The sequence below is a fragment of the Bombina bombina genome, chromosome 6 (assembly GCF_027579735.1).
Source record: "Bombina bombina isolate aBomBom1 chromosome 6, aBomBom1.pri, whole genome shotgun sequence".
Taxonomy (NCBI): Eukaryota; Metazoa; Chordata; class Amphibia; order Anura; family Bombinatoridae; genus Bombina; species Bombina bombina.
Window position 1 is genome coordinate 55,585,478 of NC_069504.1, and position 23,276 is coordinate 55,608,753.

Consider the following 23,276-nt stretch of genomic DNA (forward strand, 5'->3'; position numbering starts at 1 on the left):
ATTGGTGCCTACATTTAGCCAACAATCAGCAAGTGTGACCCAAGTTCGGAAACAAAAGTGGGATGGCTCCTAAATGTACATTCCTGCTTTTCAAATGAAGATAAGAGAACAAAGAAAAATTGATAATAGGAGTCAATTAGAAAGTTGCTTAAAATTGTTGGCTCTATCTGAATCATTAAAGGAAAAAATGGGTTTCACATCCCTTTAAGTTACTTTGGTAATTACACATTTGATGATAATATATTCATATTTACACCAGTCTATCTGCCCTTTACTATCCACCCATTCTATTTCTCCAAATCTAGATGATAATTAAACAATATATTCCCAAGACTATGTGGGTTTTAAGTTTTATATTGCTGATATAAAAAAATATAAGTATTTTAGTGGAATTTGACGTGTGTCCCCAATGTTTTATTGTTTTAAAAGAACGGTCGTCTAATCCAATAACGTTAATCGCATGGTTACATAACAGCACAGGGATGAGAGAAATGTAATTTCACAAGACACAATGTGACCGGAAGCGCGTCATGTGTAGGCGTTATGGTAAGTGTGGGCGTTTAACTCCCAGCATCGCTTCTAAACAACACTTCCGCTTCCGGGTTAGTTTTCGCTTTCTCTTTTTTTTTTTCTTTTCTACTCTCTGTCATGGCTTTTGAAAAAATCACTTCCGGTGGTCACAACCTCGCAGACTGTGGCTGTTGGGCGTCAGACATCTTCTGGTTCCTGTGATCTTTATACGCCAGAAAAACAGTAAGTGAAATAATGTGGCGGCATTTTACAGTTACAAGGGATCACATCGCTTTAGGAGAGCCGGATTTATTAACCCCTTTAGTTACCAGAAATGGCTACTAGCACTTTATATCTGAATATTCTAGTCATGTTAGGGGAAGGGACAAAGTAACCACTGATATTAATGTTGCTGCATGGTTATGGGGGGCTTTGTGCTTTGACCCCTTGCACAAATGTTGCGAAATAAACACACTGGCTGCATCCCAGGTGCTGGACAGTGTGTGTGTGACATCTTCCGGGGAGGGGCTTTCCTGTATGGAGAGCACTGCTCCGTTTGTAAGTATATTTTTGCGTATGTCAAATAATTACAATGTAGCAGATAACTGATACTTTTATCATTTGCGTAATTGTAGCTATATAATGATGTCTTTTTTTGTAACAATTGTCTATCAGCAATGTAATATGGGGTGATACATATGTATCTGTAGTACAGCACATGTGCACAGATAGCTGGGTTACATTTGTTTAATGCAGGTCAAATAATAAGATTGCATTAATGATACATCTTTTACATATTATTCTGTAATGTTCAGACAAAGAAAAATGTATAATAGTAAATCAGAAAGTTGATTAAAATTGCATGCTCTATCTGAATCATGAAAGAGAAAATTTGTGTTTTATATCCCTTTAGCTTTTCAACTGCACCATGTAATACATAGAACAGTTTTGTTTATGTTTCTACTACTAGCTGTCACTTGAAACTACACAGCAGTCAGTTAGCTCTTTGATTACTTAGAATGAGCCCATAGACAATCAATGGGTTAAATTAGTGTTTTTAGTTTGTTGCATAGCAGTAATTTAACCCCCAAATTGCCTGTAAAACACATGCAGCAGTACATTAAATAGGTTAACGTCTTTTGCTTTGACAATACCACATACAGGGTATTAAAATACATAAAAACCTAAATTAAACTTTTACAATTGAGATACAGCATGCAATTTAAATAAAATTTCCAATTAACTTTGTTCTTTTAGTATTCTTTTTTTTTTTTTTTTGCTGAACAGCATACCTATGTAAGCTTAGTAAGTGTGCAAGTATCGAGCACTATATAGCAACCCATTGCTCGCTAGTGATCAACAATGTATAATCTTGTTAAAGACATTGTTTCATATAGCGCTCTAAACATGTTCAGTTTTGAGCCTCCCTAGTTATGCTCTTGAACTAAGTAAATTTGTCTGAGGGTGAGGATAGAAATTGCTGATTTTCTACAGTGCTTTCATAACATGCAGATGGTGCAGCTCACTGTACTGTGCAAGTGGCAGAAATTAAGCTTGGAGAGAAGCATAAGCAGCTAATAAGATGTCTGAATGAGTTGAAAACACACCACATAGTCCGATGTAGCAGGTCAGTTCCTCTATTTCAGCTCTCCAGGACTCCATCACAGCTACTTATTGATTTAAGTGAGTACTAACATTATGGGTTGACCTGTATGTTTCAACTTAATCTATATGGGGCATTTGGGATGTACCCCTCAGGTATCATAAAGGTTATTGTAGCCCTCTCGGGCAGATAAAAGATCACATTTCTTTCTAAGCTTTTTCAGTTTTACTAAATAGGAATTGTTTACAAACTGAAGACTTAAAAACTCAATCTCCAAATGCTAGAAATCCCATACAGACTTCTGTCATGTAATAAATAGGAAAGGAAAACCCCCGAAAATGACCACAATAATTTGATACCTTTTGTATCAGGCAATTTTAAATAAAAAAATACAAATAGTCACTTTTTTGCAATGTAATTCTTCTGCAGAATTTGATTTTAAATGTATTGGCTTGCTGTTTTTCATTGCTATTAAAAGTCAAATGTATAGACTGAAAAACCTATCCATAAAATATAATCAACAGTTGTTGATCTGGACAGACTACTTCAGTCAATGAAAATTTCAGAAACCTCTTCAAAGAAGACAGTCAGTTTGTGCTTCAACTTTATCATGTTCAAGGACCAACAAACTGGAATGAAAATGCCTTCAGAAATCTAGTTACTTCTTAGATAGATACTTTGGAATTTTCCTGAATTTAGATTTCTACCACAAGTCATTCAGCTAAAATTAAAGGGATACTATACCTAATTTTTTTTATTTCATGATTCCGATAGAGCATGTCATTTTAAGTAACTTTCTAATTTACACATGTTATCCATTTTTCTTTATTCACTTGCTATCTTTATTTAAAAAGCAGGAATATAAGCTTAGGAGCCGGCCCATTTTTGGTTCAGATCTCTGGGTAGCACTTGCTGATTGGTGGGTACATTTAGCCACCAATCAGCAAGCGCTACCCAGGCGCTGAACCAAAAATGGGCCAGCTTAGATTCCTGCCTTTTTCAAATAAAGATAGCAAGAGAACAAAGAAAAATTGATAGTAGGAGTAAATAAAAATTTGCTTAAAATTGCATGCTCTATCTGAATCATGAAAGAAAAAATTTGGGTTTAGTATCCCCTAAAGAGCTGTACATGGCATTCTGAGGCATGGCTCCTGATATTTGTTAAGCCCTAGTATAAAGTGTAAGAAAACAAGTTCAGTAGCTGGGATGACAATGGACACCCATGTTCTGTGCCTTGTGCAAGGTAAAACTTTTTAAAGTGGTAAAATCCATTACAGTAATGACCACTGAATACAAATAAAATGGCTAAACAACAAATTATATAAATTTCTGTTGATAAATTTTGCTTATGCTACAAACAACAAATACATTGCATAATTTAACATACATTTATTTAATGATAATTTGTGCACAAATGATTAAAATATGTAATATTAGTGGATTTTAGCTGGGTGGTCCATAAAATCAGCTGGGTGGTGTGCCTTAAATGGACAGTTAACACCTTGTAATTACAAAACATTTCTGTTGTGTTGCTATATAATAACATATCAGCTTAGTCTAATGTTTTTAAAACAAATGAACATCCTTTTTACTGCAATTATTTTTCAATAGCCAAACTCCACCCACCATTTGCCTTATTTGGATGAGCCAATCAGGGCATTAGTCTGCAAACAACAAGATTAGCCACTGTCATAAAGTTAGAATAAAGTGAATTGTTTTGCAGTTGTTACCTGATCAAGCCAATTAGATAAATATATGTAGCAGATTTAGCCTTGAGAGAGGTCAGCAGGGTGCATTTTAAATTCTGAAAATTAGAAATTCCTCCATTTTCATAGCTAAATTACACAAAAAGGGGGAAAAACAATGAAACTATATTGTAAAGTTGTTTCTTTATGCACAACTAAATATTTTATATAAAAATCTCAAGTTGTTGACACTTCCTTTAAATATGTCATTGGGAGGACACTGCCTCCCATTATAAGTATGGGACCAGCTATTATAGGCACATTTTTAGCCAATGACTTGTGATATATTATCAAAGATTGTGCAAGGTCTGTGCCAACTGATAACACTTGACTTGTCATCTAGCCATGTGTGTTGTTAGTAATGGCTACTTTCTTTCTTGTTTGTCTATTCTTTTTTTATTTATTTTTTTCTCTTCAATATTCAGCATTTACACTTATTATTGTGTTTTCCACCACCAGACATAGTACTTGTTTAATAAAAAAAAAATGAAACAAATTTGGAACCAGAAGTAATATTTATTGTATTTATAATAGATAATATATTTGGAGTTTTAAGATGACCTTCATTGTCTGTAAAACATTTGCTAAAACAAGCTCCATTTTTAGGGGAACACTCAGAAAAAGACCCCTTTTCTTCTTCTACTTTTTATTTATTTATTTTTATTTTTTTATATATATATATATATATATATATATATATATATATATATATATATATATATATATATAATTATTTGCTCATATGTCAGTATCCCTTTCAAAAATGTGTATGCTTTCTCAGTTAATCTAATTGTTCTTATAATTCCCTTTGAGATTAATTAAAATACTTGTAGTATCATATAACCATATTTCCTTTACTGATTACTCAATACTTCTATACGTCAAAGAACCTGCTTTCCACGTAGATTGCAGCCACTCCCTGAAATAAAATACATTTAAATTGTGCAATGATGTATTTCTAGTTTCTCAGTGATATACAAACTAGAGAATAATAGTTTGTGATTAAATACATGTAAAGAAGATATTTAAAAAAAAATAGCTATTTGTTCTTTATTTATTTATTTTTGGGGGGCAAAATTCGCATTGAATTAAAAATTAAAAACAATATTATCTTATTGTTTTTTTTTTCACATAATACAGATGAACTAATGCATTTTGATAGTGATCTGCAGAATTTTTTTAAATGTAAAATTAGGAAACCTTATTAATTTTGTGATGTGACAAAATATTGTAGTCTGTATATAATGGGGTGTATTTGATTTGTGCATTTCTAAACTATGTCATCATGATGATCTGTTAACGTTTTGTTTTTTCTTATTTAAAAGTTGTTTAGTTGGAACGGAAGCTCTGTATATTAGACTTTTAAAGGGACATTAAACTCAAAACTGAATTCCCCTTAAAGGATTAATTTGAACAATTAAAAAAACTTTGTAATGAAAAGGGACATGAAATGTTTTTTCCATTCATGATTCAGATTTGGAAACTTTTTTAAAATTAAATGCTCTGTCTGAATCACAAAATAAAATTTTGGGGTTTCATATCCCTTTAAATGTTGATTTGAAATCATAATTTTTCCACTCCGCTTGTAGAGACTGGAGTGTATTCTATGAAATTCAGTACCTTGACCCTTCTACATGCTACTCATTGACTGATATTTGCATCAGCTTATTTAGATCTGTCTAACTGGCCACGGAAAAGGGGACAAAGTAAACCATGCTTAAGTGTTCTGAAAGGGTGCATTCCTGAACTGCAAAACAATGAAGATTTTACTAACCAGCTGATCAAACAATTTTAAAATATTTATTTTGAATACAGTTACTAATGTTTGCTTTCTCTGTAATCTCATGTTCTGTATACACAGCGTACATATTTTAATTTTATTGTTTGATAGTAATACAATAGGGAATCTAGTTACCAAAAATCCTGCAATGCTTAAATTATTTCAGTTTCATGTTATATGATACATTTTGTCCTTCCCACCCATCCTCCTTTTCGCCCAGTTTCGGCAGCACCCGCTACCCCGTCAGCAGCTCCAGTTACCTCAGTAGAGGAACCCATGGATCTCTCATCCTTCAAACCCTCAGAGTCTGAAAGGCAGAGAAGAAGGAGACTAAGACTATGTTTTTATTGTGGATCTAACACCCACCAACTAAAGGACTGTGACGTTCGGCTGGGAAAAGCCAATGCTTAGAGGATAACACTGGGGTACCTCTAAGCATGGTCTCAACTAAATCCCCTCACTCCTCTCTGATCCTGGTACCTGTTACCCTTACCTTCCTTCAGAATACTGTCCACACTCAAGCCTTCATTGATTCAGGAGAAACTGGAAATTTCCTGGATCACCGTTTCATGATTCAAGCTGGTTTGCCTCTTCTGCAGAAAAGACATTGTTTCAAAATAACTACCCTGGATGGCACCCACCTTGGTTCGGGCGTGATCCATTTTGAGTCAGAATCCCTGACCCTGACTGTGGGAGTCCTCCACACTGCTGCAGTTTGAGGTCATTCATTCCCCAGCCCAGCCTGTCATCCTTGGTCTTCTTTGGCTTCGGGTACACAATCCACAGTTCGACTGGGTTGAGGGACAACTGGCCTCCTGGGGTACCTCCTGTTTCCACTCCTGCCTTGCTAAAGTCATTCCTCTGCCCCGTAGGGCTGGAGCAGTTCTCACCCAAAGGGACCCTTTGACTTCCAAGTCACACCCTGTAGCCTTTTTCTCTAAATGCTTTACTCCTGCTGAGAGGAAATATGATGTGGGTAATCGTGAACTCTTAGCCATTAAGATGGCCTTGACTGAATGGCCTCATTGGTTAGAGGGCACCGCCAACCCTATTCAGATTCTCACTGACCACAAGAATTTGACTTACCTAGAGACTGCTCATTGACTCAATCCTCGAGAGGCCAGGTGGGCCTTGTTCTTTTCTCGTTTTAACTTTGTGGTCTCTTATCTTCCTGGGACCAAGAACAAGAAGGCGGATGCCCTTTCTCGTCGGTTCCCTCATTCAAGTGATTCCTCAGAAGCTCCTATTGAACATATCATACCTCCCTCCTGTGTGGTTGCTCAACTCAATACCACCCTTCTGCAAAGATTGCAACGTGCTCAGTCTAGTAAACCTCCTGGAGCTCCCATATCCTCAGATATCCTCTTTGTACCCCTAATCCTACGTATCCCTGTGCTAACCTGGACTCATGATGGCAAACTCTCAGGACATCCCGGTTCCACTAGGACTTTCAAGCGTCTTTCCCAACATGTTTGGTGGCCTACTATGAAGTCTGATGCTCAGGATTATGTCAAAGCTTGCACAACTTGTGCTGCCAACAAGTCTCCCAGATCTTTGCCTCCTGGCTTGCTCCAACCATAGTCCATTCCCAAACAACCATGGGCACACATAACAATGGACTTCATTGTGGATCTTCCTCCTTCTGACCACCATACAGTTATCTGGGTTGTGGTGGACTGCTTTTCCAGGCTGGCTCACTTTGTACCACTAACCAAACTACCTTCTGCTCAAGAGTTATCATCCCTTTTTCTCTTGCATGTGGTACGACTTCATGGCATTCCTGTGAATTTTGTTTCCGACAGAGGTTTACAGTTTATCTCTGCCTTTTGGAGAGCCTTTTGTAAATTGATTGGAACCACTGTTTCCTTGTCCTCTGGCTACCATCCACAGACCAATGGACTGAGAGAGCAAACCAGGATCTTGAAGCCTACCTTAGAGCCTTTGTCAATGCTAGCCATACCAACTGGTCTGAGTTGCTACCCCTAGCTGAGCTGGCAAGAAACACTCATTGGCACTTTTCTCTTCAATGTTTTCCATTTCAAGCCGCAGCAGGGTATCAACCTTGTGTGTTCCCTCTTTCATCTCAGTCCACTGGGGTCCCTGCCGCAGACCAGCACGTCACTGTACTCACCACTCAATGGCAACGTATTCGCTCTCAGCTACGTTCAGCTGTCTCTAGATATAAAAAGTTTGCTGATCATCATATGACTTCTGTACGTGCCATCCCAGTGGGTGAGCGTGTTTGGATATCTACTCGACACATGCGTCTACTTCAACCCTGTCACAAATTGGGGCCTACGTTTATCAGCCCTTACAAGGTCCTGAAAAAACTGTCTCCTGTTGCCTACAAAGTGGCCTTGCCAAAAACCCTACGCATACATCCAGTCTTCCACATCTCTCTACTTAAACCTTACATCAAGAATAGATATTCCCAGCTCCAAGCTCCTCCTCCTCCACTCCTGGTCCGTGGTGACCCCGAATACGAGGTAGCTAAGATCCTGGACTCCAAATACAGACAACTGCAATACCTGATACATTGGAAGGATTACTCCCTGGCAGATTGTTCCTGGGTTCCTGCCCATGATGTGCATGCTCCATCTCTGGTCTCCAAATTCCATTCTGCTCATCCTGTGAGGCCAACTCTGGTTCCCTGAGGGAACCCTTGAGGAGGAGGCTATGCCGCACCGCTCTAGCCATTGCTAGGGGCGCAGCGTCTCCTTCCTGTTCATTGCCAGGGACAGTGTCGGCTCAGGCGTCTCCTTCCTGCTCGTTGCCAGGGGCAGTGTCGGCTCAGGATGCGTGCGGCGCTGACGTTATCGCCGCATGCTCCTGATGCCGGTAGGAGGTCACTGGCGCGAATCCTGCACCTATTTAAATCCTGCACTAACGATCTGTCACTGCCCAAGTATAGGTGTTACTCTGTGTGCTCCTGGGTGTGACAGATCGTTCTATGTACCTAAATACCATTGTTGTTGAACCTGCCTGTTTACTGACTACTCTACCTGCCTTAACCCTTAAACTGCTGGACTGATCACTGTTGCTGAACCTACCTGTCTGCTGACTACTCTACCTGTCTTAACCCTTAATCTGCTGGATTATTTACTGTTGCCAATCCCTGCCTGACCATTCTAGTGCTTTATCACTGGACTGCTCTACTGTTGCCTCTGGGAATCTGTCCTGCCTGTGGTGAGTGCCATCTTCCTCATCTCATTGACTTTCTCTGCTCTGGGATATTCGCTATCATTTCGGCTCGACGCCAGGATAACAAGACTACTGGCTGAGTTCGGTCTGATAGAGGTTTATCCCACGAGCATTACACTGTGTGAACGACTATAGGACATCAGAGTCCTAGTTAAGAGAGCGTTACACTATTCTGCATAAGGGTTTATTCAGTAGGTGGTTTCATCTTTTATTGGTGGCTTAGTCCAGTGCTTGACAAATATGTTCAAAAATTAGGAGCCAGGCATATTTTTAGGAGCCAGACAGTTGGATTTGTATATAGATATATGGAGAATAACCCAAAAAGTTAGGAGCCAGGGGTAAAATTCTAGGAGCCAGTGGCTCCCAGGCTCCCGGGTTTGTTGAGCCCTGGCTTAGTCTGTTAATTTGCTTTTAGCAGTTACTATTTTGAATGGTACCGGCTTTTTTTCTTAATAGGGACCTTGCGGTTCATATAGAGGCTTCTGTGTCTCGCTCCCTCATTAGGATCATTTGTGAGTCGCTCCGGTGGCAGTGAGGATCAGGTAGGCACCGCAGCTTAGCACTGTGGTGTAGAGGGTGCAGAGATTGTATAAAATAAAATCTGTGAAATTTGCCAATAAGGGTTTGTCTGGGTATTTCCTTACTGCTGTCTGTTGCCTTTTCTCAATCAAGAGCCTTAAAGAGACAGTTCCGTTTTTAAAATATATTAAAAAAGAAATGTTTTAAATTTAAAATTTTTTTGTGTTTTATTGCAAGATGGACTTAGTCTATGCCGGTTACAGAGTGCAAACTTTGCTTGTATGCCCAAGTTTAACCCCCTTTGCCTTTTTGTGAGTCTTGTATTGAAAGAACTTTTCATATACAAAGACAGACTGATTCTGAGCCACCATTCTCTCATGTGGATGATGTTCAGGCAATGCCACAGCCTCCTTCACAATTGTCCCAAACAGTTTTATCTAGAGAAAAGAGAATAGTAGGCGCTAAAGGACTGTACCCAGCTTAACTAGTGAATTCCCCTCCAAGAATACAATGTAGCAAAAGCAATGTAAAAAATAAAGTTAAGCGCTCAAAGCAAGGGTGTATCTAAGTGATGTGTGGATAAACGTGAAATAGTGATATATTATCAATGTATAAATGGATTAAAAAAAAAAAAAAAAATATATATATATATATATATATATATATATATATATATATATATATATATATATATATATATATATATATATATATATATATCAGAACAGAGACAGAGGCAAAAATATAGTAACAAATGGAAAATTCCAAGTAGCAATTTATTGTACTATTAAAAACAGAGGTGTCTAGATTCTAAAACGATACAATGTAAAATAATGGGACGTCTCCCTTAAACATGTATAAAAATGTATTTTGTTCTCCGGCCATTGAAGCGATTCAATCAAATGGTAACATTCACAAAAGTTCAAAAGCGATCTTCTCATCCTTTTCTTCCTATTATTCTGATTTATACTCATATAAAGAACCTGACTTAGATCGTAAAGCAAAATTTTGGGATAGTAGTAGTTCCGAATTGCTCAGAACACTTATCATCTTTGATTAATGCTCCCATTACCGACAAAGAAATCTTGGATAATATAGACTCTATCTCTACATAAAACTCTGGGCCCAGATGTGCTTCCTAATGAATTTTATAAAAAGTTGAAATCCAATATTATTCCATATCTTAAAAATCTTTTCAATCACTATTTAATAAATAAATCACTGTGTTCGGACCCCTTCTCTTCATCTTGGACTACCTTGATCTTAAAAAAAAAAAAAAAAAGGCAAGGATCCTCTTGAAATGGGTTCTTATAGGCCAATAGCCTTATTAAACTGATTATAAAATCTTAACTACTATTTTTGCTAATAGACTGCAGAACCCTTAAAATCAAATAATTCAGATCAGGTTGGCTTTCTCAAAGGCAGAACTGATTCTGCTAAGATCAGAGAACTATTTCTTACAATAGATTATCTTCAGTCAAAAGAACCAATATCTTCAACTAAATTCAAATTGACTAAAGATATAGTCGTTGTTTTGTTGGATGCAGAGAAGGTGCAGCATGATCACATATTTTTTTCTTTAAAAAGATTTGGCCTGCAAGGGATTTTTTTGCATTTTGTGAAGAATATTTATAACATTTCTAAAACATCTCTGTTAATTAATGGTCAATTAACAAAGAACATAACCTTAAAACAAGGGACTAGGCAGGGCTGCCCGCTCTCACCTCTCTTATTTATTATAGCCATAGAACCTTTAGCTATAGCTATCCGTCAGAGAATTGAAGGTATTAAGATTAGTAAAAGAGAAATCAAGGTCGCCCTTTATGCAGACTACCTCTTAATTTACATTTCTTTTGAGGAATATCCCGCAACTTCTACAAGAGATTGAAATATTTAGTTTGTTCTTTGGTTAAAAAGTAAATACAGTGAAATCAGATTTTTTTTTTTTTTTTTGTGCAAGGAAGATCACATTTACATATCTTGGTATTAATATCTCGCGAGATCCGTGCACTTGGTATAGTTTGAACATCACAAAAATACTCTCTAAGATCTGCAGCTTTGGCATAACCTTCCCTTAAATATTTCAGGAACGGTTGCCATGTTCAAAATTATCTCTCTTCCCAAGAATCTTTATGTAATCCAGAATATCCCTATAAATAAAATTTGCGAAGATCTTTTTTTTTTAATCATTATTATACTTTTATATGGCAAAGAAAAAGACCTAGAATTGCTTTGAACGGATTATTTTTGGGAAAAGAGCATGGTGGTCTGGCACTTCCTGATCTGGAATTATATAGTTTAATTTCTTTGGCAAAATTTGTTATAGGCTGGCTTGGGAATTCTAATTATTTTTCTCAGTTAGAACTCTAAGAAAATGTTTTATACCCATATTCACCTATAGCCATTCTTCACTGTAATCGTAAGACTATTCCTAGATCAGTTAAAAAATTAAGCTCAATTTATAATCTATTGTTACCTTGGCATAAGATATGTGCAAAAATGGGTCTTACTTATGCAATCTCTAATCACTAGATTACCACGGGGAACCCTGAATTTACTCCAGGAATTCATACGAAAGTGTTTTAAAAAATGGTCTTGCATGGGGCTTTTGTATATAACTAACTTATTACACTCCACATAAGGGACATTAATGATGCAATTTAGATTTTAACAAATGCACTAAATATCATTTATTAGGCGCTGATTTAATGCATATGCTGTGGGATTGCCCTAAGATAAAACAACTGTGGTTAAAATTAGAATACTGGATCTATACGGTCTTAAAGGGACAGTATACACATTTTCATATAACTTCATATAATAGACACTACTATAAAGAATAAGATGCACAGATACGGATATAAAAATCCAGTATAAAACTGTTTTAAAACTTACTTAGAAGCTCTCAGTTTAGCTCTGTTGAAAAGGTAGCTAGAAAGCCCACTGCAAGTGGGAAATAAGACACTCCCCCTCCCCCTTCTTTTGCATATGAAAAGACCCTCTACACAAACAGCAGCAAGCTAAAGTAGGTAGCTGATAGTATTCTCATAAAACTTTGGGGCTTGGTTAGGAGTATGAAAATCAGAGCAATGTTATTTAAAAATAAGCAAAACTAAACATTTAAAAAAAACAAAAAAACTTTATGGGCTATATAAATAGATCATCTACAAAACATTTATGCAAAGAAAAAAATGAGTATATAACGTCCCTTTAAAGATATCTCCTTTTACTTTTTCCAAGCAAAACATAGTCCTCACCTCCTATAATATAGACTTGTCTAATAACAAGCTTATTAACTCTTTCATTTTATGTATAACAATTCTCATCTTCCACAAATGGAAAGATAAGGCAATACCTAAATTTACAGAAATGAGTTTTATCAAAAAACAATGCATTATTCAACAGAGAGACACAAATACCATCTTAGAACCACAAGTATGGTCTTTTTTTGGAAAATGGTAAATTTTTATTAAATCACTAAGGTAGAACATTCTATAATTCCATTTAGAAAAACAGATTTAGTCCTTCTTGGAATATGGCAGGATCTATAGACCGGGTTATTGAAGGAGAGAGGGGGGGAAAAATCCCTTTTTTTTGTTTGTTTTATTCTGTTTTCCTGAGGTATGGAAATATTAAAGAAAATTAGACAGAGTGCACAAAATATTAGTCTTAACACAGATATCAAGATGCCATGGATTATTTAGGTTAATAATTATATATGTCTAGTTATAATATTCTGTGTTCTCTCCTCCTTTTTGCTTTGTGTACCCTGCCGCTTTTTAAATAAAAGAATTAAAAAAAAAAGAGAAAAAAAAAGTATTGTGAATGAAAGAAAACAGAATTTATGTTTACCTGATAAATTACTTTCTCCAACGGTGTGTCCGGTCCACGGCGTCATCCTTACTTGTGGGATATTCTCTTCCCCAACAGGAAATGGCAAAGAGCCCAGCAAAGCTGGTCACATGATCCCTCCTAGGCTCCGCCTACCCCAGTCATTCGACCGACGTTAAGGAGGAATATTTGCATAGGAGAAACCATATGAAACCGTGGTGACTGTAGTTAAAGAAAATAAATTATCAGACCTGATTAAAAAACCAGGGCGGGCCGTGGACCGGACACACCGTTGGAGAAAGTAATTTATCAGGTAAACATAAATTCTGTTTTCTCCAACATAGGTGTGTCCGGTCCACGGCGTCATCCTTACTTGTGGGAACCAATACCAAAGCTTTAGGACACGGATGATGGGAGGGAGCAAATCAGGTCACCTAGATGGAAGGCACCACGGCTTGCAAAACCTTTCTCCCAAAAATAGCCTCAGAAGAAGCAAAAGTATCAAACTTGTAAAATTTGGTAAAAGTGTGCAGTGAAGACCAAGTCGCTGCCCTACATATCTGATCAACAGAAGCCTCGTTCTTGAAGGCCCATGTGGAAGCCACAGCCCTAGTGGAATGAGCTGTGATTCTTTCGGGAGGCTGCCGTCCGGCAGTCTCGTAAGCCAATCTGATGATGCTTTTAATCCAAAAAGAGAGAGAGGTAGAAGTTGCTTTTTGACCTCTCCTTTTACCGGAATAAACAACAAACAAGGAAGATGTTTGTCTAAAATCCTTTGTAGCATCTAAATAGAATTTTAGAGCGCGAACAACATCCAAATTGTGCAACAAACGTTCCTTCTTCGAAACTGGTTTCGGACACAGAGAAGGTACGATAATCTCCTGGTTAATGTTTTTGTTAGAAACAACTTTTGGAAGAAAACCAGGTTTAGTACGTAAAACCACCTTATCTGCATGGAACACCAGATAAGGAGGAGAACACTGCAGAGCAGATAATTCTGAAACTCTTCTAGCAGAAGAAATTGCAACCAAAAACAAAACTTTCCAAGATAATAAATTAATATCAACGGAATGTAAGGGTTCAAACGGAACCCCCTGAAGAACTGAAAGAACTAAGTTGAGACTCCAAGGAGGAGTCAAAGGTTTGTAAACAGGCTTGATTCTAACCAGAGCCTGAACAAAGGCTTGAACATCTGGCACAGCTGCCAGCTTTTTATGAAGTAACACAGACAAGGCAGAAATCTGTCCCTTCAGGGAACTTGCAGATAATCCTTTTTCCAATCCTTCTTGAAGGAAGGATAGAATCTTAGGAATCTTAACCTTGTCCCAAGGGAATCCTTTAGATTCACACCAACAGATATATTTTTTCCAAATTTTGTGGTAAATCTTTCTAGTTACAGGCTTTCTGGCCTGAACAAGAGTATCGATAACAGAATCTGAGAACCCTCGCTTCGATAAGATCAAGCGTTCAATCTCCAAGCAGTCAGCTGGAGTGAGACCAGATTCGGATGTTCGAACGGACCTTGAACAAGAAGGTCACGTCTCAAAGGTAGCTTCCATGGTGGAGCCGATGACATATTCACCAGATCTGCATACCAAGTCCTGCGTGGCCACGCAGGAGCTATCAAGATCACCGACGCCCTTTCCTGATTGATCCTGGCTACCAGCCTGGGGATGAGAGGAAACGGCGGGAATACATAAGCTAGTTTGAAGGTCCAAGGTGCTACTAGTGCATCCACTAGAGCCGCCTTGGGATCCCTGGATCTGGACCCGTAGCAAGGAACTTTGAAGTTCTGACGAGAGGCCATCAGATCCATGTCTGGAATGCCCCACAGTTGAGTGACTTGGGCAAAGATTTCCGGATGGAGTTCCCACTCCCCCGGATGCAATGTCTGACGACTCAGAAAATCCGCTTCCCAATTTTCCACTCCTGGGATGTGGATAGCAGACAGGTGGCAGGAGTGAGACTCCGCCCATAGAATGATTTTGGTCACTTCTTCCATCGCCAGGGAACTCCTTGTTCCCCCCTGATGGTTGATGTACGCAACAGTTGTCATGTTGTCTGATTGAAACCGTATGAACTTGGCCCTCGCTAGCTGAGGCCAAGCCTTGAGAGCATTGAATATCGCTCTCAGTTCCAGAATATTTATCGGTAGAAGAGATTCTTCCCGAGACCAAAGACCCTGAGCTTTCAGGGATCCCCAGACCGCGCCCCAGCCCATCAGACTGGCGTCGGTCGTGACAATGACCCACTCTGGTCTGCGGAAGGTCATCCCTTGCGACAGGTTGTCCAGGGACAGCCACCAACGGAGTGAGTCTCTGGTCCTCTGATTTACTTGTATCCTCGGAGACAAGTTTGTATAGTCCCCATTCCACTGACTGAGCATGCACAGTTGTAATGGTCTTAGATGAATGCGCGCAAAAGGAACTATGTCCATTGCCGCTACCATCAAACCTATCACTTCCATGCACTGCGCTATGGAAGGAAGAGGAACGGAATGAAGTATCCGACAAGAGTCTAGAAGTTTTGTTTTTCTGGCCTCTGTCAGAAAAATCCTCATTTCTAAGGAGTCTATTATTGTCCCCAAGAAGGGAACCCTTGTTGACGGAGATAGAGAACTCTTTTCCACGTTCACTTTCCATCCGTGAGATCTGAGAAAGGCCAGGACAATGTCCGTGTGAGCCTTTGCTTGAGGAAGGGACGACGCTTGAATCAGAATGTCGTCCAAGTAAGGTACTACAGCAATGCCCCTTGGTCTTAGCACAGCTAGAAGGGACCCTAGTACCTTTGTGAAAATCCTTGGAGCAGTGGCTAATCCGAAAGGAAGCGCCACGAACTGGTAATGCTTGTCCAGGAATGCGAACCTTAGGAACCGATGATGTTCCTTGTGGATAGGAATATGTAGATACGCATCCTTTAAATCCACCGTGGTCATGAATTGACCTTCCTGGATGGAAGGAAGAATTGTTCGAATGGTTTCCATTTTGAACGATGGAACCTTGAGAAACTTGTTTAAGATCTTGAGATCTAAGATTGGTCTGAACGTTCCCTCTTTTTTGGGAACTATGAACAGATTGGAGTAGAACCCCATCCCTTGTTCTCCTAATGGAACAGGATGAATCACTCCCATTTGTAACAGGTCTTCTACACAACGTAAGAATGCCTGTCTTTTTATGTGGTCTGAAGACAACTGAGACCTGTGGAACCTCCCCCTTGGGGGAAGCCCCTTGAATTCCAGAAGATAACCTTGGGAGACTATTTCTAGCGCCCAAGGATCCAGAACATCTCTTGCCCAAGCCCGAGCGAAGAGAGAGAGTCTGCCCCCCACCAGATCCGGTCCCGGATCGGGGGCCAACATTTCATGCTGTCTTGGTAGCAGTGGCAGGTTTCTCGGCCTGCTTTCCCTTGTTCCAGCCTTGCATTGGTCTCCAAGCTGGCTTGGCTTGAGAAGTATTACCCTCTTGCTTAGAGGACGTAGCACTTTGGGCTGGTCCGTTTCTACGAAAGGGACGAAAATTAGGTTTATTTTTGGCCTTGAAAGGCCGATCCTGAGGAAGGGCATGGCCCTTACCCCCAGTGATATCAGAGATAATCTCTTTCAAGTCAGGGCCAAACAGCGTTTTCCCCTTGAAAGGAATGTTAAGTAGCTTGTTCTTGGAAGACGCATCAGCTGACCAAGATTTCAACCAAAGCGCTCTGCGCGCCACAATAGCAAACCCAGAATTCTTAGCCGCTAACCTAGCCAATTGCAAAGTGGCGTCTAGGGTGAAAGAATTAGCCAATTTGAGAGCATTGATTCTGTCCATAATCTCCTCATAAGGAGGAGAATCACTATCGACCGCCTTTACCAGCTCATCGAACCAGAAACACGCGGCTGTAGCGACAGGGACAATGCATGAAATTGGTTGTAGAAGGTAACCCTGCTGAACAAACATCTTTTTAAGTAAACCTTCTAATTTTTTATCCATAGGATCTTTGAAAGCACAACTATCTTCTATGGGTATAGTGGTGCGTTTGTTTAAAGTGGAAACCGCTCCCTCGACCTTGGGGACTGTCTGCCATAAGTCCTTTCTGGGGTCGACCATAGGAAACAATTTTTTAAATATGGGGGGAGGGACGAAAGGAATACCGGGCCTTTCCCATTCTTTATTTACAATGTCCGCCACCCGCTTGGGTATAGGAAAAGCTTCTGGGAGCCCCGGGACCTCTAGGAACTTGTCCATTTTACATAGTTTCTCTGGGATGACCAACTTGTCATAATCATCCAGAGTGGATAATACCTCCTTAAGCAGAATGCGGAGATGTTCCAACTTAAATTTAAACGTAATCACATCAGGTTCAGCTTGTTGAGAAATGTTCCCTGAATCAGTAATTTCTCCCTCAGACAAAACCTCCCTGGCCCCATCAGACTGGTTTAGGGGCCCTTCAGAACCATTATTATCAGCGTCGTCATGCTCTTCAGTATCTAAAACAGAGCAGTCGCGCTTACGCTGATAAGTGTGCATTTTGGCTAAAATGTTTTTGACAGAATTATCCATTACAGCCGTTAATTGTTGCATAGTAAGGAGTATTGGCGCGCTAGATGTACTAGGGGCCTCCTGAGTGGGCAAGACTCGTGTAGACGAAGGAGGGAATGATGCAGTACCATGCTTACTCCCCTCACTTGAGGAATCATCTTGGGCATCATTGTCATTGTCACATAAATCACATTTATTTAAATGAGAAGGAACTCTGGCTTCCCCACATTCAGAACACAGTCTATCTGGTAGTTCAGACATGTTAAACAGGCATAAACTTGATAACAAAGTACAAAAAACGTTTTAAAATAAAACAGTTACTGTCACTTTAAATTTTAAACTGAACACACTTTATTACTGCAATTGCGAAAAAATATGAAGGAATTGTTCAAAATTCACCAAAATTTCACCACAGTGTCTTAAAGCCTTAAAAGTATTGCACCCCAAATTTGGAAGCTTTAACCCTTAAAATAACGGAACCGGAGCCGTTCTTAACTTTAACCCCTTTACAGTCCCTGGTGTCTGCTTTGCTGAGACCCAACCAAGCCCAAAGGGGAATACGATACCAAATGACGCCTTCAGAAAGTCTTTTCTATGTATCAGAGCTCCTCACACATGCGACTGCATGTCATGCCTCTCAAAAACAAGTGCGCAACACCGGCGAGAAAATGAGGCTCTGCCTATGATTTGGGAAAGCCCCTAAAGAGAAAGGTGTCTAAAAAAGTGCCTGCCGATATAAACTTATCAAAATACCCAGATTAAATGATTCCTCAAGGCTAAATATGTGTTAATAATGAATCGATTTAGCCCAGAAAAAGTCTACAGTCTTAATAAGCCCTTGTGAAGCCCTTATTTACAATCTTAATAAACATGGCTTACCGGATCCCATAGGGAAAATGACAGCTTCCAGCATTACATCGTCTTGTTAGAATGTGTCATACCTCAAGCAGCAAGAGACTGCTCACTGTTCCCCCAACTGAAGTTAATTCCTCTCAACAGTCCTGTGTGGAACAGCCATGGATTTTAGTAACGGTTGCTAAAATCATTTTCCTCATACAAACAGAAATCTTCATCTCTTTTCTGTTTCTGAGTAAATAGTACATACCAGCACTATTTTAAAATAACAAACTCTTGATTGAATAATAAAAACTACAGTTAAACACTAAAAAACTCTAAGCCATCTCCGTGGAGATGTTGCCTGTACAACGGCAAAGAGAATGACTGGGGTAGGCGGAGCCTAGGAGGGATCATGTGACCAGCTTTGCTGGGCTCTTTGCCATTTCCTGTTGGGGAAGAGAATATCCCACAAGTAAGGATGACGCCGTGGACCGGACACACCTATGTTGGAGAAATTTACTTTACTATTTCATTAATGTCAATTTAATGTTTAACTAAAGTGTCTCAGTTATTATATCATAAGTGGCTGTCGTATAATTCTTCTATATTTTCCCTCTCTGCTTTTGAAAAACAGATAAAGACCTGGATTTGTGGGCAGGAAGAGGTAAATTGCATGTCAAATAATAAACTGACTTTAGAAAAGAAAGGGAATTCAGCACTATTTTAAATTTGAACACCATATATATTTATTAATTAATCAATAAAACTGCAACGAAGGGTCTCTTTGTTACACTTTCCATAAAAAGTTTTCACACAAAACTATGAAATTATACATTTAGGATACAATATATTACTTAGCACCTAAAGTAACAATCATATATGAGCTGTCTATACATTCATAGGTCTAAACATGGAGACCTGCATTGTAACGATGTGCATAAAAATACCAAAGATACAAAGCGTCAATTCAAATAGTAAAGATAGCCATAGTGAGCATGGAGTGATATGCATAAAACCAAGCAGAAGCTCCGGTACATTCAACCGTGGTATACACCGCACTTAAGGTTAGACTGGACTGTTTGGGAATAATCAGAGTCGATGTTGAAATGCTTACGTGACCAGGCGTCTGAGGCGGCTCACACTTCCCTCCTGGGACTCCCTTTTATGGGAGCTCGTAAACAAACGAGTGATTGATTTTCTCTGTAGAGCCCTCCTCTTTCCTGACGTCACAAAGGTAGCAAGTTGGAATCTCTGATAATTCTCATGAAGCAAACAAAACTTGTATTCCAAGTGCAAAACTTTGTGGGAGGCAAACGCACACAGGGCCACCCTCTCCATCCATCAGGGGCCCTCTCCCATCATAGTTCCAAGTTAGATTAGCTTCAGATCAATTGCGATATAGATTCACTCCAGCACCCAGACAAAACGGCACTAAGTCACCACGCTCTGTATCAACTTGGTATCCACAGCTCACAGGACATAAAGTTTAAATGCATCTGAGTTTGGCGATCAAGTGAATGTCCAGAATCACTGTATATTACAGCATGAATAAATAAGCCTTGTTGCCAACATCATATGTGTTTCATCCCTAAAGCAGACTCACACTGGGGCTTCATCAGGGCAGTAACTACTTAAACTCACAACAGCCTTTTTAAACCTTAATTAGCCCAGCCTACTTTGTGCAGTTTCACCTAATGCCCTTAAAGGTACATATCACAATAATTTATACATGCTAGAAAATATATTTAAAGTCAAATAATCTATCAAACTTTCACAGAAAGGCAGGCGTACACCTCTCCTACATAGACACTTAAAGTTACAAAGTTAATCACATTTCATACAGTTATTTTTCACTAAAGGAGTGTTTTACAAGGACCTAACACTAAAGAAAACATGCATAGTCCACTTTATCATAAAGGCCTAGTGGAAATCTTGTCTTTAATACAAAGATTCACCTTGCTTCCTTCTGAAGTAGAATTTTGTCAACATCGCCCCCTCTATTGCCTATGTCTCCCTTATCAATGGCAATGAATTTCAGAGAACCAGGGTCTCCACTCTCCTGCATGATGTTTTTTAAAATGTCTAGCAACAATGGTATCCCTTTTATAGAGTATGTCATCCCTGTGTTCCTGAATTCTATCCTTAAGGACACATTTTGTTTTCCCTACATAGAACCGAGGGCAGCCACAGTGTAACAAATATACCACCCCCACAGTCACAATTTGAGAAGTACCTGATATCATATTCTTTATTCCCATTGCCAGAGAACCTATGACTTTTCTCCATATACATACAGTAGACACACTTTCCACAGGGAAAGCTTCCCTTAATACCTCCTATTTTTTCTAAGCCAATCAGCTGCAGAGGGACTTTTAACAAAACTACTTCTTACCAATCTATTTTTTAAGTTTGGGGCCCTTTTAGCAGTAAGGAGGGGATAATCTCCCACTACCTCTTTCACTTTTTCATCTAGTTGTAGAATATGCCAATTCTTTTTCAGGGTCTCTTTTAACTTGTACCATTGGTCATTGTAGGTTGTAATAAATCTTATTTGTCTTGTATTCTCTTTTTGCTTACTCTTATATAGGAGGTCATCTCTACTACTATTCCTGGCTCTTATGTAAGCTCTGTTTACGCAAATTTTTTTGAATACCCTCTCTTATTAAATCTATCTTTCATAGATATTGCATGTTTATCAAATTTATGGAGTGATGAGCACTTTTGTTTCATCCTTAGGAACTGGCCAACATGTATACCTTTAATCAGAGACATTGGGTGGGCACTATCTGCTTCCAAGATGCTATTAATGGCATTCCGTTTCCTATAGTTTTCCGTGACTATAGATACCCCCTCCTTTTTTTATTTTAATGTCTAAGAAGGCTAAATCCTTTTCATCAACTTCACTAGTCAAAAGAATATTTTTCTCATTAATGTTCAGTTTATCAATAAAGCTTAGTAGATCTTCATGACTACCATCCCACAGTAATAGGATGTCGTCCACATACCTTATCCATAATAACAATGAAGACTCAAAAATATCACTATATAGATCAAAAATTTCAGTTTGTAGATTACTTTCTGCGCCCCTTCCTCACCAGCCTCCCTTCATATGTGAAGGATACCGGTTATTTATTAAAAAAGCTTGATGGTCTCACGGTCTCTGAACATACATTAATGGTGTCCCTTGATGTAGAGGGGCTCTATTCCTCCATCCCACATTATGTGGGTTTGGAGGCTATAAGGTCCTTTTTAGAATCAAGGGGCCAATCCTTTGAGAAACATACAGAATTCATTTGTGAACTTTTGGAATTTATATTACGAAATAACATCTTAACCTTTGATGGAAAGTTTTATAGACAGATGAGAGGTACAGTACAGCTATTGGGGCAGTATGTGCCCCCACTTATGCTTGTTTGCATTTGGGAGCATGACATTTTTGATCTATATAGTGATATTTTTGAGTCTTCAGTTTTATTATGGATAAGGTATGTGGACGACATCCTATTACTGTGGGATGGTAGTCTAAGCTTTATTGATAAACTGAACATTAATGAGAAAAATATTCTTTGACTAGTGAAGTTGATGAAAAGGAATTAGCCTTCTTAGACATTAAAATAAAAAAGGAGGGGGTATCTATAGTCACAGAAAACTAAAACTAAATGTGTAAACAGAGCTTACATCAGAGCCAGGAATAGTAGTAGAGATGACCTCCTATATAAGTGTAAGCAAAAAGAGAATACAAGATAAATAAGATTTATTACAACCTACAATGACCAATGGTACAAGTTAAGAGACCCTGAAAAAGAATTGGCATATTCTGTTAAAAGTCCCTCTGCAGCTGATTGGCTTAGAAAAAATAGAGGTATTAAGGGAAGCTTTCCATGTGGAAAGTGTGTCTACTGTCCGTATATGGAGAAAAGTCATAGGTTCTCTGGCAATGGGAATAAAGAATATGATATCAGGTACTTCTCAAATTGTGACTCTGTGGGGGTGGTATATTTGTTACACTGTGGCTGCCCTCGGTTCTATGTAGGGAAAACAAAATGTGTCCTTAAGGATAGAATTCAGGAACACAGGGATGACATACTCTATAAAAGGGATACCAATGTTGCTAGACATTTTAAAAAACATCATTCAGGAGAGTGGAGACCCTGGTTCTCTGAAATTCATTGCCATTGATAAGGGTGACGTAGGCAATAGAGGGGGCGATGTTGACAAAATTCTACTTCAGAAGGAAGCGAGGTGGATCTTTGTATTAAAGACAAGATTTCCACTAGGCCTTCATGATAAAGTGGACTATGCATGTTTTCTTTAGTGTTGGGTCCTTGTAAAACACTCCTTTAGTGAAAAATAACTGTATGAAATATGATTAACTTTGTAACTTTAAGTGTCTATGTAGGAGAGGTGTACACCTGCCTTTCTGTGAAAGTTTGATAGATTATTTGACTTTAAATATCTTTTCTAGCATGTATAAATTATTGTGATATGTACCTTTTAAGGGCATTAGGTGAAACTGCACAAAGTAGGCTGGGCTAATTAAGGTTTAAAAAGGCTGTTGTGAGTTTAGGAAGTTACTGCCCTGATGAAGCCCCAGTGTGAGTCTGCCTTAGGGATGAAACACATATGATGTTGGCAACAAGGCTTATTTATTCATGCTGTAATATACAGTGATTCTGGACATTCACTTGATCGCCAAACTCAGATGCATTTAAACTTTATGTCCTGTGAGCTGT

The 23,276-nt window shown here is 38.8% G+C and overlaps 1 protein-coding gene across 3 annotated transcripts in view; it reads left to right on the forward strand.

Annotated features, from left to right (window-relative positions):
• The first annotated feature begins 678 nt into the window (after positions 1–678).
• Positions 679–23,276, forward strand: part of LOC128662593 (protein TASOR-like) — a 68,462-nt gene continuing 45,864 nt past the window's right edge. Inside the window, exons 1-2 of one of the 3 annotated variants that reach the window (XM_053716408.1) lie at positions 681–753; positions 19,178–19,207. The gene's annotated coding sequence lies outside the window, so the exon portion shown is untranslated. Of the gene's footprint in view, positions 754–2,022; positions 2,138–19,177; positions 19,208–23,276 lie in introns of those variants that run through there. The other 2 variants (XM_053716409.1, XM_053716410.1) reach the window with 2 other exon arrangements.